Source organism: Ostrea edulis, chromosome 10 (genome assembly GCF_947568905.1).
Source record: "Ostrea edulis chromosome 10, xbOstEdul1.1, whole genome shotgun sequence".
In the NCBI taxonomy this organism is placed as follows: domain Eukaryota; kingdom Metazoa; phylum Mollusca; class Bivalvia; order Ostreida; family Ostreidae; genus Ostrea; species Ostrea edulis.
The window spans coordinates 13,729,215-13,746,455 of NC_079173.1; the positions used below are offsets into that span (position 1 = coordinate 13,729,215).

Below are 17,241 nucleotides of genomic sequence, written 5' to 3' on the forward strand. Positions count from 1 at the left end.
GAGTGTCGTTATTTATTCTGTAGATGACAATAACTGAATAACACTATTCCCCATACACCCGCTGTGTTCCCTACAGATAAAGGTACCTATGTCAAGGCGTTATACTCATTATTCAGAAAAGAAAATAATTCTACTTTAAAGAAAAAAGGACTAAGACCATGTTTAGCTATATCGGCCCTGTGGTGTGTTAAAAAATAAAGCAGAATGAATTGAAATAAAATTGTTATCATTTGATAATATAATCTTTATACCATCGCGACGTACCAAGATTTCCCCGCCAAAACGTCAGCTTGTGGAATTCTATACAAGACAAAACCGGTATCGGTCTGGTTTTCTGCAGAAATCTCCACTTTTTTCAAATTTAGTCATATAATTCATATAAAACACGACCTTCGATCCAGAAAGTGACTGTAGTCTATCAAAATCTATCAATACAAATAAATTTTGCACGAACGATTTTTTGGATCGAAAGGTGTGCTGTTGATGAATATCAACTTTGAATTAAAAATAGAGCAATCCGGAATTATTTATTTTTGTGAGTATTTTATTAATTATGTTGCTTTGAAAAATTAAAACAATATACTTATGTGGAGTCTACATCATTTCCATGCAGAATACACCCCTATGTGGTGTTTTTATCACAGGTTTGTGCAGGATATTCTAAAAGCTATAGAATTTTGATGCGTAAACAAACGAATCTGCTGTCCGACAAACCGGACCTTCAATGCTATAAAAAGTTTTTATTTAGACGACACCAACAGAATTACTAAGATCAAAATGAAAAGAATTTATAGAACATGCATTGATATAACTAAAACTATTGCCGATATATTGAAGTATAACGTTAACTAGGGCAAGTAAATGTATGAAGGATTTTTGAGCGAATGACGTCCTACCCGTGTCAATTTTTTTTTTAAAATCATACTGTTAACTACATTTTTCTTTGCGTTATTGAAAAATTAATTTCTTTCAAGACACTGAAGATGAAATCATACCTGAATACAAATAAAAATCAATAGGCCTATGCAATCACAGAACACCAAGAAAATATGCAAGGATTACAGATTACATTTTTTAAAATTCATTGAAAAAAAACCCCAAAATACTTTATTTTCGGACTTGATTTTATTTCAAAGTATGAACCAGCAAAAGATAATGGAAAGGAAAGTTTTTCCAATGCATCTAATGTACAGAAGTAAAGTCAGAAAAAATGTGAATCCATTAGCTATTCGTCATTTCCTGCAGAGTAAGAACTTTCTTGTTGAAACCACCACATGCTATATTGTGTAGCAAGTGTAGACATGTGTGTCAGTAAATTCACATCCAACAAAATTGTCACAACCAATCTCGGTCACTTCCTGAGACAAAGTCTCTACAGACAATTTCAATACCTCTCGACAGAACCAGGCCTGGGGTAATGGTAATTAAATGACAGCCAGTTTCAATGTAATGGGGGTGTAATGAACCATTTTTGCATTACAAGTAATGGTAATGTAATGCATACTGTACTGCACATTACTTTTCATTACATTTACACTACTTCAAATATTTGATGATATTTTGAAGATTTAGAATAATTCATTATATTAGTGATTGACTGAAGCATTTGAAACATTGATGACAATCAAATGCAATGAATAACTTAATAGATATGTTTCCTAACATTGCTGAATATTTTGTGTACTTATATTAAAAATCATAATACAGAAATAATTTTTCTGCCATTTCTTTAATATCTGACAGTATGTTATGTAAATGTGTAATGTAAATTCACTCTCAAGTAATGTAATACATTATATTTCAAAATAGGAGTAATGGTAATGTGAAATTTTCTAGGTAATGTAAGGCGTTACATTGCTATGTAATTGACCTCAAGCCTGGATAGAACACCTTCTCATGCATATATTCAAGTGCCTTGGACCCCAACTTGTCATTTCCTCTTTTACAAGATTTTCAGCATTTCTTCATAGAGATCATAATTCCAACTGCAAGGTGTCCAAGATGATGAATTCAGACCTGACCAGTGTTTTTGACAATTTGTTAACTTTTGACTCTACACTTTTTATCAGGACAACCATTCTTGAACTCATTCAAAAAGTACATTTATTATGACATTCATAATTCAACATGCAGATTTTCATTTGAATCATCAAATATAAATTCTTCCAATTAATAACCCCCCCCCCAAAAAAAAAACCACTTTAAAAACCTCCACAGGTATATTTCAAATGACATAGAACCATGGTATCAGGATGTCTCTGGAAGTGCCATGGGTTAATAAGGGTTAAACTTCAGAGTCGACATGTTTCTTCCAAGCAATATAGTCTTGTTTGGATCCAGTTTTTCCAGTTCTGATATAACTGCCTGATACTGTACAATGTAGGTGTCAATCTGTGGGAATCTGTTTCCACATAACTGCTGTATAATCTGGTACCTTGCTATTGGCAGGCACAACAAGGAAGCTATTCCTGCAGTGATGTCCAACACTTATCCGCATGTGTCACTGATGCCACTATCATTGATGAATCTGATGGCAGTGATGATAGCATTATTGAGGAGTAGGAATATGGATTCTTGTCAATCTGATTCATGTCACCCTTGCCATAAATTTTTGCTGTACATATTATATCATCCTGAAATTCAAATTACTCCAGTATTATATCATTATCAAAACTATATCATAAATGAAAGGTGAAGATAACAAACAGTGATCAATCTCACAACTCCTACAAGCAATACAAAATAGATAATTGGGCAAACACGGACCCCTGTATTATAATATTCATATAAAAGTTGTACTTTCATGCCCTCATGTATTTTCATTGATATAGAATTCAGAAAAATTACATTTATGTATTCGGTGGGAGATTGACATGTCTCCAACTAAACAATAGAGGACAGTTTAGCTACATGTACATTTCTGCATAAATAATTATATACACAAACATTTCATTTGAATTTGATTCCCCATCTAATAATTTTTGTTGTAGCTAATGTCGATATATTATCTTACTTCACAATTATCAGCAAATTCACAAAATATTTTTATCTTTCATACTCTTTCTTGTGGTAGATGTATGGAAAAATTTAATATTCAATAATATAAAGGAGATTTAAGCTAACAAAAAATTATTTGCTTAAATCATGGTAGTACTCATGAAATTCAACATTCTCTGAGTGATTCTATGTCTAATCCCAATGCAGGCATGTAAGTTGTAAGCGTAATTGTTGAAATTAAGTTTGACATGTTTACACTTTATCTTGAAATAAGGCATATTTAAATTATAAAACCAAACTGTTCTTATGATTTTCCTGGCTTAATGGTGCTTTTAAGTATTTAAAAATTATTGAATGTAAAAATCATTCCGACTTTTCTAATCCATGTTTCCGCGTAAGGCCAAAAAAAATATATATATGTTAATTGGTTTCCACTTTCCCGACCTACCCTAATCAAAAATTTCTGTTGACCCTAACACATTTTTTTCTATTCTCACAGATTTTGCAAATGTCATCACTACAACAAGAATATATTTATTGACTTATGAAGTTATTTATTATGCACTAATACCAGACAGATTCCAAAACACAGAAACAGTTTTTGTTTACAGTAAATTGAAGAAATGTATCGATTCATCATATAACTTTTATGTGATTACTAAATAATCACTAAGTTAAGTTTAAACATAGTAGAATACTAGAATACCAAATCATTCGAAAATTATTCAACCTATAACCCTCCACAGGCCTACATGTTACCCCAGAGACATATACCATTATGGAAATATACATCTATATACAATTATATGTCTCTTTAACCTATACAAATACTTTTTAGACCATACAATGATACATGGAAAGTTCAAAGTGTAAAGTGAGTCAAACATCATGTAAGAAAATTCAAATAGACCCGAGAAGGTCATGCACTCGGAATTGAAAATGGCATGATCGCTCGATCGTGAAACAGCTGATTTTTCTGATCAGCTGATATACATACAATTTTAAATCTTAACAATATAAATTATAATAGATAAACAATAAATATATGTTGACAACAGCTAACAGATTTGTTGTGGGATTTCCAACAGCCCAATGCGTGAATATTATGAGTTTATGTCAACACACCACAGGCGCACCATACTATACGTTCCATGCGACTTGTTTATTATTTTTAAGAGCAATTGGTACACCTATTTGGTTATACAGTTTAACGAGTAGAGGTGAAGTATATTCATATTTCTAAAACTTACGTTGAAATGCGATGAGTACATCCTCTGCAACTTCCACGAACAGCGCAAACAGACTAACGGCGCCGCGTGTGAAAATGGCCGAATGAAGGATTGAAAAATATGGTGTGCCATTCGGGCTATAAGTAATATAACCTTCTTGCGTATTTGGGAAAGAAAATTTCTTTTTCAAGATCTTATTATATATTAAACCACTCATTGCATAATCATGTTTTACAATACGTTACCACTTCTAATAATATATAGCGACGTTGTATGACGCAATCTTAAAAAGTAGCGCAAATTATAGGATTTATACTAGTAATGTAAACCTAAAAATTGTGTTCTTTCACCAACTCTACATATAAAAACCAGTACATTACAGGAAGAGAACATGTTAGAGAATATTTTTAACAAAAAATTATTCACTTTGGACGTTAGGCCGAATTTTGATAAACATGGTCTTAGTCCTTTTGATTTAAAAAAATATATCTTTGGAAAAAGAGATATTGCTTTAACTTAAGATATATATCTCACTTACTGGGCTATCTTTTTTATATTGTGAGATATCTATTTCACTTAGTGAGATATCTCTTGAACTGAAAGGGATATCTACACGGAAAAACGGCTCGCGGCAGGTGTGACTGATCGATAGTTGATGCTTACTCCTCCTAGGCACCTGACCCCACATTTGGAGTATTTAGAGATCCGTGTTTGCCCAACTCACTATTTTGTATTGCGTATTGGATTTGTGAGATTGATCACTGTTCGTTTTCTTCACCATTCACAAAAGAGATATCTATCTAAGCTAAAAAGATATTTTCCATGCACATTTCAATTCTAATCGAATATATACGGAATTCTCCAAGAATTGTCCGACATAGATGACGATTTTGAAGTGAACACAGGTATTGCTCAATATGAATTGTAACTGAATTCATATCACTTTTTAAACGCAACATCTTTTGTTGTTAATTGTAGTCTCCACTTCACTGTTCTTGCTTGTTTCTTGTCTAATCTTTAAATAGGCGCTCAAAGTAATGCTGATACTTTGTCAAGAATATCGTTAAAAGGTCTACTTGATAGATGTCATTGTTTTAAATGACATTGTCTTGATTTTATTAGAATTATCGCTCTTTGTTTGCTCTAGAACGGTATTTCCAAATCTGTATCTCGTGTCAAATTTTGAAGAGGGAGGAGGCATTAGTCCAATTATGACTTGTCTACAATGTAGGTATCTTTAGCTACTGAAATTCTGTGAATATCAAACAAAAGGTTTTTGTCTCTGCCTCATCACTCAGTACACACCAAGTCCAAGCTTCATGGTTGGGTAACCGTACCATTATATCTTTAATTATCAAATCAAATATTATCAAGAGCAAGGCGTAATGATATTCAAACACAATTTGTCAGTCATCACAAATTGGCATAGGACCTTCAGTATAAAAAAAAATACATAAAAGAATGAACGAACTGCGCTCCTTTGTTATCTGACATTTTTTATCTTCGTATGAAGCAGATTTGTTCAAAAGGTTCTACATGAGAAGAAAAAAACCTCTTGATGCAGCCTTTAACTTCACATTTATATATATCGACGACGCTTTATCGATATGAAGATAATCATTTTCATTGATATGTCGATTCGGTATGTACCAGAGAACTCGAAATAAGATATCAAAGTCCCCCATAACTGCTTCTTACTTAGATGTTTTATTGAAATAAAATATCAGGGGTAAACTAACAAATCAACTTTACGGCAAACTGGATGATTTCAGTTTCTCAGTCGTCATACTTCCAATATTTATGTAGCAATCTTCCGTTATCACCTGCATATGCTGTTAATATTCCTCAATTTATTCGATAGATGAAAGCTTGCTCTGCATATCATCATTTTTAAATCGTGCAGGTAACTGACAAACAGTTTCATGATGCAGGGATTTCAGGAGTTTTGTTTAAAGTGAACATTTTGCAAATTCTATGCTCGTTATAATGATCTAATTTGCCAAACGGCCTATCGTTGGATCAAATGCTGTCTGACTTGCTTCATGTCAATTGTTAGACTCTCCTTGGTAGGTCGTTCTTGGAACAATGATTTTGACTATGAATGACTCCATTTATATTGTCAATATATTGGGTTCACGTGTGACCAGGCAACTAGCGATGTTTACTCCATCTGGACACCTCATCCCTCCTCTGTAATTTCCAGGGGTCCGTGTTTGCCCTACTTTGTTTTTTTGTATTCCTTAAAGGAGTTATGGGATTGATCTGTATAATAATTCACCTTTCTCATCAAGACAAGAGATACGAGATTTCTCTTTAAATCAGTGATATTGTATTTTCTGGAAAAAACAATATTCTTGGCATAGCTACTTTTATCTACAGGGGACAGAGCAGATGCAGGGAGAGTCGTTTTTCAGCTATTGTTATCTACATAAATCAATAATTTAACAGTCTCAATTTTATAATTCGCTGTATTTTGTCCATATATTGCATTATATTGATGTTTAAAACAAATAAATCAATAGATAGCTGTTCTAGAACAAATATACACAGTCTCAAATACACAGATAATTGTACATTTGAATAAAGCTAGTACTGCAGTAGTAAAATGAAGCTGACAACTGTAAGAACCACGTGGGTTCCTTCAGCATATCAGCAATTCACATTCTATGTAAAACTTATACGACACCAATTCTATCCATATCTATCTTATAGACTACAATATACATACAATATACATACTACATGTAAACAAAGATTAGCAGCTAGAGTTATGAAATAGTCCACGAATCTACAATGAACTTATCACAACAATACAATACAGTAAGTTGAATCAGTGATATACTTTCTGAATTTCAGAGAAAGGGTTTATCTTTTTGTTAATTCATGAGTCATTTTCTTTTAAATTCCAGCATCCTTCTTTACAATGATGCTTATTCTTCCTCTTTATCTCCCATCATCTTTCTCGTTGCTCTCCTTACTCGCCTTACTGTTGCCGCCGTTATCTGCGCTTCTCCTGTGACGTTCTCCCTTATTGCTGTCATCGCTTCCTGCACTAGTTTGGTCATCATCAGTATTCTTACTTTTGTTATTATCGTCTTTATCTCCTTTGTCAGCATTTCGTTCTAAAGATGGAATTCAAAGAAAAATTAAATTACATTCAAACAAACATGGAGAGTCACAGTCTTTTTAACCGACGAAGAACACAATTATCTTACAAATGATAGAGCAGGAAATGGGTCAGTTAGATAGATGGATAGATACATATCTATTCAAAGGCAAGTTTTAAAAGTTGAAAGTACAATAAGTAAGTCAAAACATAAGAATATTAGCAACATATATACGTGATAAGAATATGAAAATACAAGGAATATTTTTAAAAGTATTTACATATAATAGAAATAGTTGGAGATAAATATAAATAAACAGACGTACATAAGGTATAAAAACAAATACAACCTAATTAACCAGTAATGAGTCTGAAATAAGGATTAAAAGTCTGCTGACCAGCTTTTAGAATACACTATGTTTATATATACGTTTGGTTTAGTATATACCAGGGCACAAAACTGTTCTTGTAACGGTTTGTTTTGAATTTTGGTAAATAATACTTTGAGGAGTTTCTCGATTATATAGATTTTCAATTTGAAAGAAAGAAAATAAATATTCAGAAAACATCTTCTTTTGTACATGTATTAAACACTATTTTGAAGTATGACATTTTTAATTGAAAGCGTTTTACGATGACATATGACATCCCTATCATATTGATAAGGTAATCCTTCTTGGAATCCCATGTTTGTGTTGGGGGATCGGTTCATAGTACCGAGGTTTCATTCCTTCATATTCTTAAAGTAATTATATCCCTGACATTTGAAAGATTTTAGAGGTTCTTTCTTATTTTTTTTTTTTTTTTTTTAGATATCTATCCTTTTGACATATTTTAGCTCACCTGCACTGAAAACTCAAGTGAGCTATTCTGATCACCGGTTCTCCGTCGTCTGTCCGTCTATAAACTTTTCACATTTTCATCTTCTCAAGAACCACTGGATCTATGTCAGTCAAAATTAATTCACATTATCCATGGGTGAAGGGGATTCATGTTTGTTCAAATGAAGGGCCATGATCATTTCAAAGGGGAGATAGTCACGCAAATTCAAAATCAGGGTGGGATCATTTAAAAATGTTCTCAAGAACCAATGTGCCAGAAAAGTTCAAATCTACATGTTGCTTCCTTACATATTGGAAATTCAAGTTTGCGCAGATCATGGCCCTTAGTGGTAAGGTGGGGTTATAATAGGGGATCAAAGTTTTACATTCAAGAATATAGGAAAATCTTTAAAAAATTCTTCTCAAAAACCACTGGGCCAGAAAAATTCAAATTTACATGAAAGCTTCCTGACATACAGTAGATCCAAGTTTTTGCAATTCATGGTCCCCCGGGGTAAGTTGTGGCCTCAATGGAGGATCAAAATGTTATATGTTGATATATGGGGAAATCTTTTTTTTCAATCGCTTGAAATATTTAAGAGCTTGTCTACGAGAAAACCATGCAAATATATAAAAATTAAGGAAATGGTGGTCATCAATATCATTTCTAATCATTTATATCATTGGAGTATATGGTTGGAATAATTATGATTTGAGGTCAATTTATTGATAGGTCGTTTCTATTTTTAGTAACAGCGCATTCTGTATTTACACGTGGATTAGTCTTTGAACACAAGAAAAATCCTTAAATATTAGGGTTTTATTTTTTAAAAAAATGCAAATCAATTCTGAAGACTTATGAAAAGAATGGAATTTTAATGATATTTCCATGTAAACCACTTATGGAGAAATCATGTTTGACATCATAAGTTTCCATATAGAGATTACATGGAGCCTGAAATTTGGCGTTGTGCCAAACTTTTTCATTTTGTGTTATATGGTCAATTTTGAAATAGGTGTTGCTGCAAAAGTAACGCTTAAATTTCTTTAAAAGTGTATAATACTTAAATATGAAATCCTTTTCTGTAAAATATAAAAAATTGTACTTTGGACTTTTGACCGTTCATTTGTAATTAAAATTTAAAAACTGACAAAAATGAATATTTTTAAGCATTTAAAATTATCTTTTAAAAGATTAAATATTTAAAATTTGTGATATTAGATGCATAAATTGTTTGGAAATTTCATTTTATTTATAGATTTAACATTTTCTAATAAATAAATCCCAGTAATCTACTATTTTTATATGAAAAAGGGGGTATTTTAATGAAATAGACCTGTTGCTGGAATTACCTCCCCTTTGATGCATTCTTCATACGTAGAAGGTACAAAATGATAGCAATATTATGGAATGTTATGATTCCAACTTGAAATGGGATTTGAGAATTTGTACATCATGTTTATGTGATATCAGTTAAAGACATAACAGTATCTGTGAATGTAATCCAGAAATTTCTAAATATTGGCAGGGTTTAAAAAGTATCCGGTACTTCGTTTTGTTATACTGCAAACTAGTAGATCTACCAGTGCATAGGCATTTTTTCATTGAAGAATTGAAAGTGTTCTTTCCTTGATAATTTATGCATTAACCGAGAATGCTTAGATGTTATATGGAGGAAATCAAATATGCATCTATAGTCAGTCCAGACGGAGCAGGTGAGGATCTAGTGCAGCCCCCCCCCCCCCTCCCCGAATTTGCAAAATGTATTTACCATCATGATTGATGAAAAAATTTTTTTATTAGTTTACATATATGAGTAATGAGGACAGGACAAAATAACAAAATTGTGAAATAAAAATGCACAACATGTTCTCAATTAAGAATGTATACTGTAACAGTTTGCTCGGTATCTTTCTTTCTTCTTCAGTGCTCAATATAACAGTAAGACATACTCAATGTTTAATCATAGGTTACGATTCAACATGCAAAAATTTACACCTTTCTCTATTTTACCAACAACAAATATATAGATATTGTAAACTGATGGTATTACGTATATGTATATGCTAATGTAGTTTCTTAAAGTCATTGATGTAGGTAGAGTTTGGATCGTCACTATACTTTGTTCATCATGAGAAATTGATCGGGAAAAAATTTGGAAAAATCATTTATCGGACAGGGAAACCGAAGATTATTTCGATCAGGTCACTTTAGCTAAATCAGCCCCCCCCCCACCTCTACTTTTTATGGCAATCAATAAACAATTGAAATGGAAGCTTGAACTGATGAATTAAATCCTTGGACCCCCCATTATTATCATTATCAAAGATTTTGAGCTTCGGGTTGTGTTAAAAGTAATTTTTAGGGAGGTTGGGGGGTTCTATAAAAAAATTGCCACCCACCCACACCCTCCGACCTGGTGATGAGTGCCAACTACGGGGCCTCTCCACCTATCTACACTGTATGTGTTTAGACAGGACAGACTATACCAGTCGGGTCAGGTATAAACAATACATTTCATTACAAATTATATTTCCAATTATTACAAACGAACTTCTTTACTTTTGTAAGAATTCAGACGTTATTATTATCTGACTTTCATGTTCGGTGCAATTTATGTGATTACTGTCAGTTAGTATTTAAGCTATATGTCATTTGTACGTGTAATGCTGTTAGGAGTGGAGTGCCAATGCAAAGAATATTTCTGTATTTAGATATATTCAACATTATTGATTATTTTATGATTTTAACAAGATCATTCACTATCTAAGAGCATTTTACCATTACCACCCCTCTCCTCTCAATATAATGTTTATAATCATTAATTTCCGGTATTGAATATGGCTGCTTCGAACCCTTTCGCATGGATTTAGAATGTAGAATAATACACTACATGTAAGAATAAAAAACAAAAGAAAGACAAGAAAAGAACATGCACATTCCTTTTAGCTCACCGGGACGACTATCCGGAGAGCTACATGTATTGTAATGACCCCAGTGTTGGCGTCGGCGCCACTTTAAGGAAACACTTTAACCTGGGTTATATCTTCTAAACCAAGGGGGGGGGGGTAGGGTTTTGATATATCCCTTATTGATTCCCCATGAAGAGACCTTTGATGTGGTACCAAGACTTTCGACCTTGTGAACTTGACCCTATTTTTTTAAAAACTTCAACCTGGGATAAGGCTTTGATATTTTACATATATAGATGCTTCATGAAGAGACCTTTGTTTTGGTTTGACCTAACGACCTTTGCCTTGAACTTTGACGTACTGTTCAAAAACTTTATCTTGGTTATATCTTTTGAACCACGAGTGATAGATCTTTGATGTTTCAAACATAGATGCCATTTCTTTTGTTACCAGAACTGTCAACGTCGACCTTGGACTTTGACCTATTTTTCAAAAAGTTTTAACCTTTTGAACAAACGGTTAGGTACAGTCATCTGACAACTCTTGTTTATATGTACATATTAAGCATGTTATTTAAATGTTTAAGGGTTGCTGCTCATTTTTTTTCTGGGTACTTCATTTGTTAAAGTTTGATGACATCTAAAAATTCCTAACCACAAAGTACTTTTTATCTAATATATTGTACCTGACAACTTCATATGACGAGTTAACTGTCCCGAGGAAAAGATAAAGATTTGGGGATAATTATACTCTGGATATTTATTAAGTTTTGTCTTCATACAAGTTTTACCTTTGAACTTAAAGCACGTCAGTCTTTAAATTGGTCTAAATGTTACAATGGCAACAATTTTATTTGTTTTAGAATATCAATATTGTGACTCTCATACAACTTTCAAAAGTTACATTGCTGTCTGGCTTAGTATTTGCGATTGAGTTTGATTATTTCAGAATGTTTTCAATAACCAGTCAGATTAAAAAAAAAAGATTTATCCTTATTGTATATCCATGGAAAAAGCAAATCTATGAAGAATTATGATCCAATTGCTTGTGGTATATTTAGGTCTCTGTAGGACCACAATGTAAACTAGTCATTTGTACTAATCGTGCTACCTTGTCTAAATAAAGAATTTATTATATATAGCATAATATAAATTGGCATGAAATTTGTTTTTAAAAATTGCATTTTAAAAGTACACAAATATCAATTTGTTAAATTACAACTATTCATAAGATGCATATTATTTTTTTAAAAACGTTATTTTTTCAAATTTTGCAATCTGTCACCATGGCAACCAGGACCCATAGCAACAAAAAATGATTGATACATACTTCTGGTCATCTGATGTGAAATCATAAAATGATATAAGACTTAATAAGATAACAAGGACCATGCATGGCAAACAGGTTTAGGTGGCTACCAGAACAAAAAGCAGGAAAAAATGTCCAACTTCAAGTATTAATATATTTACCATAATCGAGAGTCCAAAGACAGATTTTTGATATATCGTAAATATACTTCTTTTCTATAAGATGAAAGTAATTTTGGATAAATCAAAGCGTTACTTTTTGACTACTAGTTGATTCAAAAGTTATCATTTTCTGCAATTTATCAAAATCTGGAATCGTGCCAAATTTGTGACCTTTGTGTACTTAAACGGAAGTGAAATTTTAGAGTCCCACTAAACAATATGAATATGTATATCCAGTTGTTTTACAAACTGTGTCAATTATTAAAAATTCATTTCCAATAACCTGTTAGAATTTTTAAATAGAAAGGGTAAAATATACATAATTTTACCCTTTTGTCAGAACAAGTGCTATTTTTAGTAACATGGCTGCAAATCCCTATCCAATGACTACACCCCCGAAAAAAATATGCCAAAGTATTTGATATTGATGTACTTAATTACACTCAAAATATGTTGTTGATCCGACAACCTTGCTTCCATCACATTTTGCACGGTTTTCTCGTAGACAAGCTCTTAAGCTATCACTTTTAAGAAAATATAACCTATTAGATATATTCGGAACTATTTTTCGATGTGTCTTTCATACATGTATATAGATTCTGTATGGCTAGATCTTGTACACAGTGGTGTTTGATCTTTTGACCTTGGAGTTTGACCTACTTTAAATAAACTTATTCAATATCTCCTATTTTTAAAACTATTTAAGGTAGGGCTTTTGAGCGATATCTTGTTATTTTGTGAAGTTTGACATTGTGACCTTAACCTGGAAGTTTGAAATACTTTTAAGAAAAATCTTGCCTTCTTAATATCTCCTGAACTATCTAAAATAAAGCTTTCATATTTTGTGTAAAGGTTTCTTATGACAAAGTCTACATATCCTGACATGATCAATGATCGTTTGGCCGTAGTCTGGAAATTCATTTTCAGCTATGTTTTGATCTTTTGGGGCTAGGTTGGGACCACAATATGGGGTCAAAAATGTTCATGGGAATAAAGATTGATAAAAAAAAAAATCTTTTAAAATTCACAACAGCTGAACAATGGCAGGGTGACGGTGATTAAGGTACGCAAGTATATACATGTAATGCTATATGTGTCTTCAAATACATATTGGGAATCAGATAATGAAAAGCGACTTTCAATGCTAAGTTTGATTTCAATAATTTTAATCATGTTTGAATTCTTTTCATGACTGAAGTAATTCTTTGCTTAAGATGAGTGTTTTGTTTACATTGCACACAAAACAAACGAAGAACATCAGGATGATTTGTATTTTTCCCGGGGAGGGTGTGTGCGCGATTTGTTAATCGTTATCTTAAAGTACGAAGACTGCTGATTATGACGTGTACAGCAAGTTACAGATTCGTGCGACATCTATCGTTAATTCTCATAATGTCTCCTATTCTTTGCACGTTATATCGCTATATCTAGCGTTAGTATTAATGGTGACTGTTGGTTTGGATGGGTGGTCGTTCTGCAACGGAGTCTATTGATTTTGAAATCGAGTATGTTGATTGTGTTTTAAGCTAGTCTTTTTTTTATGAATTTCAGTATGTTTTGAAAATCGGTTGTTCGTTTTGTATTAGCATCGTGTTTAATGTTTACTCTTTCTGCCGCCTATATACCTCCTAGTCACGACACTAACGCTCTAAGCACTAAACCAGTACCAGTTAGTGTTGTTATCATACAGTGTGAGAGTTCTCTACTTAGGATATTTTATAGACACAATTATGTAATGCTATTCAAACAAACTTTTCATTCAAATTATACATAGCTGTCTAGAACTGAGCATTGTTTTTGTATGTAAAATGTCATATATACTTTGAAATTGAAATATGGGGCATCAAGATGACAAAATGCAGTAAGATAATTACCAAAAAGTTCACATCATTAAAATTCACAAAGGAAATTATGTCTCCAAGCACAAAACAAAATCAAATAAATTTCAATGCTAAAATTAAAGAATTATAACAGGGGAAAAAACCAAGTCCATGAAGGAACCTGTCTCCCATTTATCTACAACGCCCAGGCTGACACAGCAGCTAGAATAGAGTTTTTTGATAAATGTTTCTTTAACTGATGCACAATTTGAATAAGTGTTGTCTACAGATAAGGAACTACTGCCTCTACACGGACTCACCATGGGCAGACATAACTTTATCACTAAATACAAAAAGTAATAATTGATAAATCAAAGTATACTTGAAGTAAGTAAGTAATGATAGCTTTGATTTAGTTTGTGAAGTTTTCAATCTTTAATAAATTGACTTCTAAGAATGCTACAAAGATAACGTCACAAATCACAAATCATTGAATGAGGGAACAAGCAAATTGGCAAAAGAATTTCACAAATAATTATACTTTTTAACATCAAATTAATGAACTCCGAGTGAATTATACTACAATAATTTGATTTAGGAAATTTTACTAACCCTACCATGGGTGTTCTTAAAATCATGTGATTTTCTTTAAACATTGGTCTGGGCTTTATGGGGGATACATTTTCTGATTCTGAAGACGTTCGATAGATAAAACTTAATTGTTCTTTCGGATTTCAAACATTTCGGTTGAGCATCACTGAAGAGACATAATTTGTCGAAATGCGCATCTGGTGCATCAAAATTGGTACCGTACAAGTTTTACATTATGACCCCTGGGTCGAGGCCTCTTCTGATGGACTGTTATTCCCCGAGGGTCTCTACAGTCCAGTAGCTAAGTACTTCGTTACTAGCTTGAAAATACGGATGTATATTTAATTGCTATTATAAAATTTAGAAATTCATTTCAAAATTAAGGATTATCTCCCTCAAGCATAGCTCTTATCCTTAAACGAATTTGACTCCACTTTTTGGCACACTGTTTTTGCCTATAATAGCTCTAAAACTTCATTGTTATTTCGGATTTCAAATATTTCCGTTGAGCATCACTGTCGAAATGCGCATCTGGTGCATCAAAATTGGTACCTTACAAGTGATAGATACAAATTCTGGACAAAAATTGGGCATTGCTGTTCTTAGTTATTTAATACGTGGTACTACACTTGATTTGAAAGCATATGAACAAATGAGTAACATTACAATTCCGTGTAAGAACGAAAATCTCTTTCAATACCAAAGAGAAATTTCTCTTCGAAAACTTTTATTTAATTTTCCCTCACCCCTTTATTTTAAAAATTCAATGAAAAGAAAGTTCTGTATTTTTGGGCCTTAAATATAACAAAAAAGAAGAAAATATGTAAGTGACCTCGAGTAAGTACATACTCATTTTCCTTATCAAAACAGAAAGGCATTTTCTGTGGTTAACAATCTGGTTTGTCACATTTAAAATGTTAGTTTTTATTGAAGTTTATTTAATGTTTACTTAATTTGATAATTAACGAGTCCTGACATTGACATATAATTAGGCGATTATTCTGTGATAATGTTTCTAATTTTTGATTTGGACGGCAGTAATAGGCAATAACGATCACGAATCCAAGGAACTTATTGCACTTTAATTAAGATATGTTAAATAAGAAAACCGTAGAGGCAAAAGACAAAATGATAGTGTTTTTCTTTTAAATTTGCGTTTTATATAACCTTGTACCTTCTTGTTTTTCTTGTTGTTGTTCTTCTTCTTTCAGATCAAACGAGCAATAGGTATCAATGCAAAACTTTGCTCTATCCCAGTGTGGTATCCCACTAACTTGTGTGTTGGCAATAAAATCCTTTATGTTAAAGCATCGTATCATCATGAAGTGAAAATAATTGGATAGTTATACAGTAGATGAAGATGGATATTTTCTAATTGGATTTATTTTTATTAATTTTCACAGAACTGTAAAATAACACATATATGTATTATGCAATAAAACAGTCTTACCAGTACTAAATGAAAGGTGAAAATAACGAGCAGTGGTCAATCTCATAACTCCCATAAGCAATGCAAAGTAGATAGTTGGGCAAACACAGACCCCTTGATACACCAGAGGTGGGATCATGTGTCTAGGAGGAGTAAGCATTCCCTGTCTATATCTAAGTTTAAGACTATGTCTGTCAACAGATCAGATGTTGAAAACATTGTCCGCCATTTATCCCTTTAACTTTTGAATCTGCTGTTGAACGAAAAATGCTCCAAAGTGTTATATCTAATGATAAATATTGACGATCTCATAACCAAAGCAATCCAAACAATGGAGCACTGGATTATCTGTAAAAGTTTCCGCCAAAGAGTTATTTAAAACGTGTTGTGAAACAAGCATTGATGTCAAAGCTCAGTGGCTACAATACAGAACATTTTCTTGTGTCTTCCTACGAAATATTATCTTTGACAAATCAATTCTATTTCAAGTCAACGTTGTTCATTCTGTAAAAAAATATATAGAGACATTCAGCACATTTTGTTACTACATGTAATACTATGGAATATTCATGTTTTTTTAAACGTTATTTTTGGTAAAAACGCCTCTCAGTGTTAATCTTGTTGAAAATAAAACTCCATATTACTGCGCTAATGCATTACCTTGTTTTCAAATACATGGTCGAAAAGTTTGTTTTCTTGAATGAAAGGTGAAGATAACAAACAGTGATCAATCTCATAACTCTTATAAGCAATAAAAAATAAAAGGTTGGGCAAACACGGGCCCCTGGATATACCAGAGGTGAGAGCATGTGTCTAGAATGAGTAAGCATCTCCTGTCAACATGTCATACCTGCCTTGAGCCCTAT

The 17,241-nt window shown here is 32.5% G+C and overlaps 1 long non-coding RNA gene across 1 annotated transcript; it reads right to left on the reverse strand.

Moving 5' to 3' along the window:
• Positions 1-1,111: 1,111 nt before the first annotated feature.
• Positions 1,112-4,341, reverse strand: LOC130050980 (uncharacterized). The gene is made up of 2 exons (XR_008799356.1): positions 4,248-4,341; positions 1,112-2,633 (listed from the first exon to the last, which is right to left on the reverse strand). It is a non-coding gene; the product is annotated as an uncharacterized LOC130050980 (long non-coding RNA).
• Positions 4,342-17,241: the final 12,900 nt, after the last annotated feature.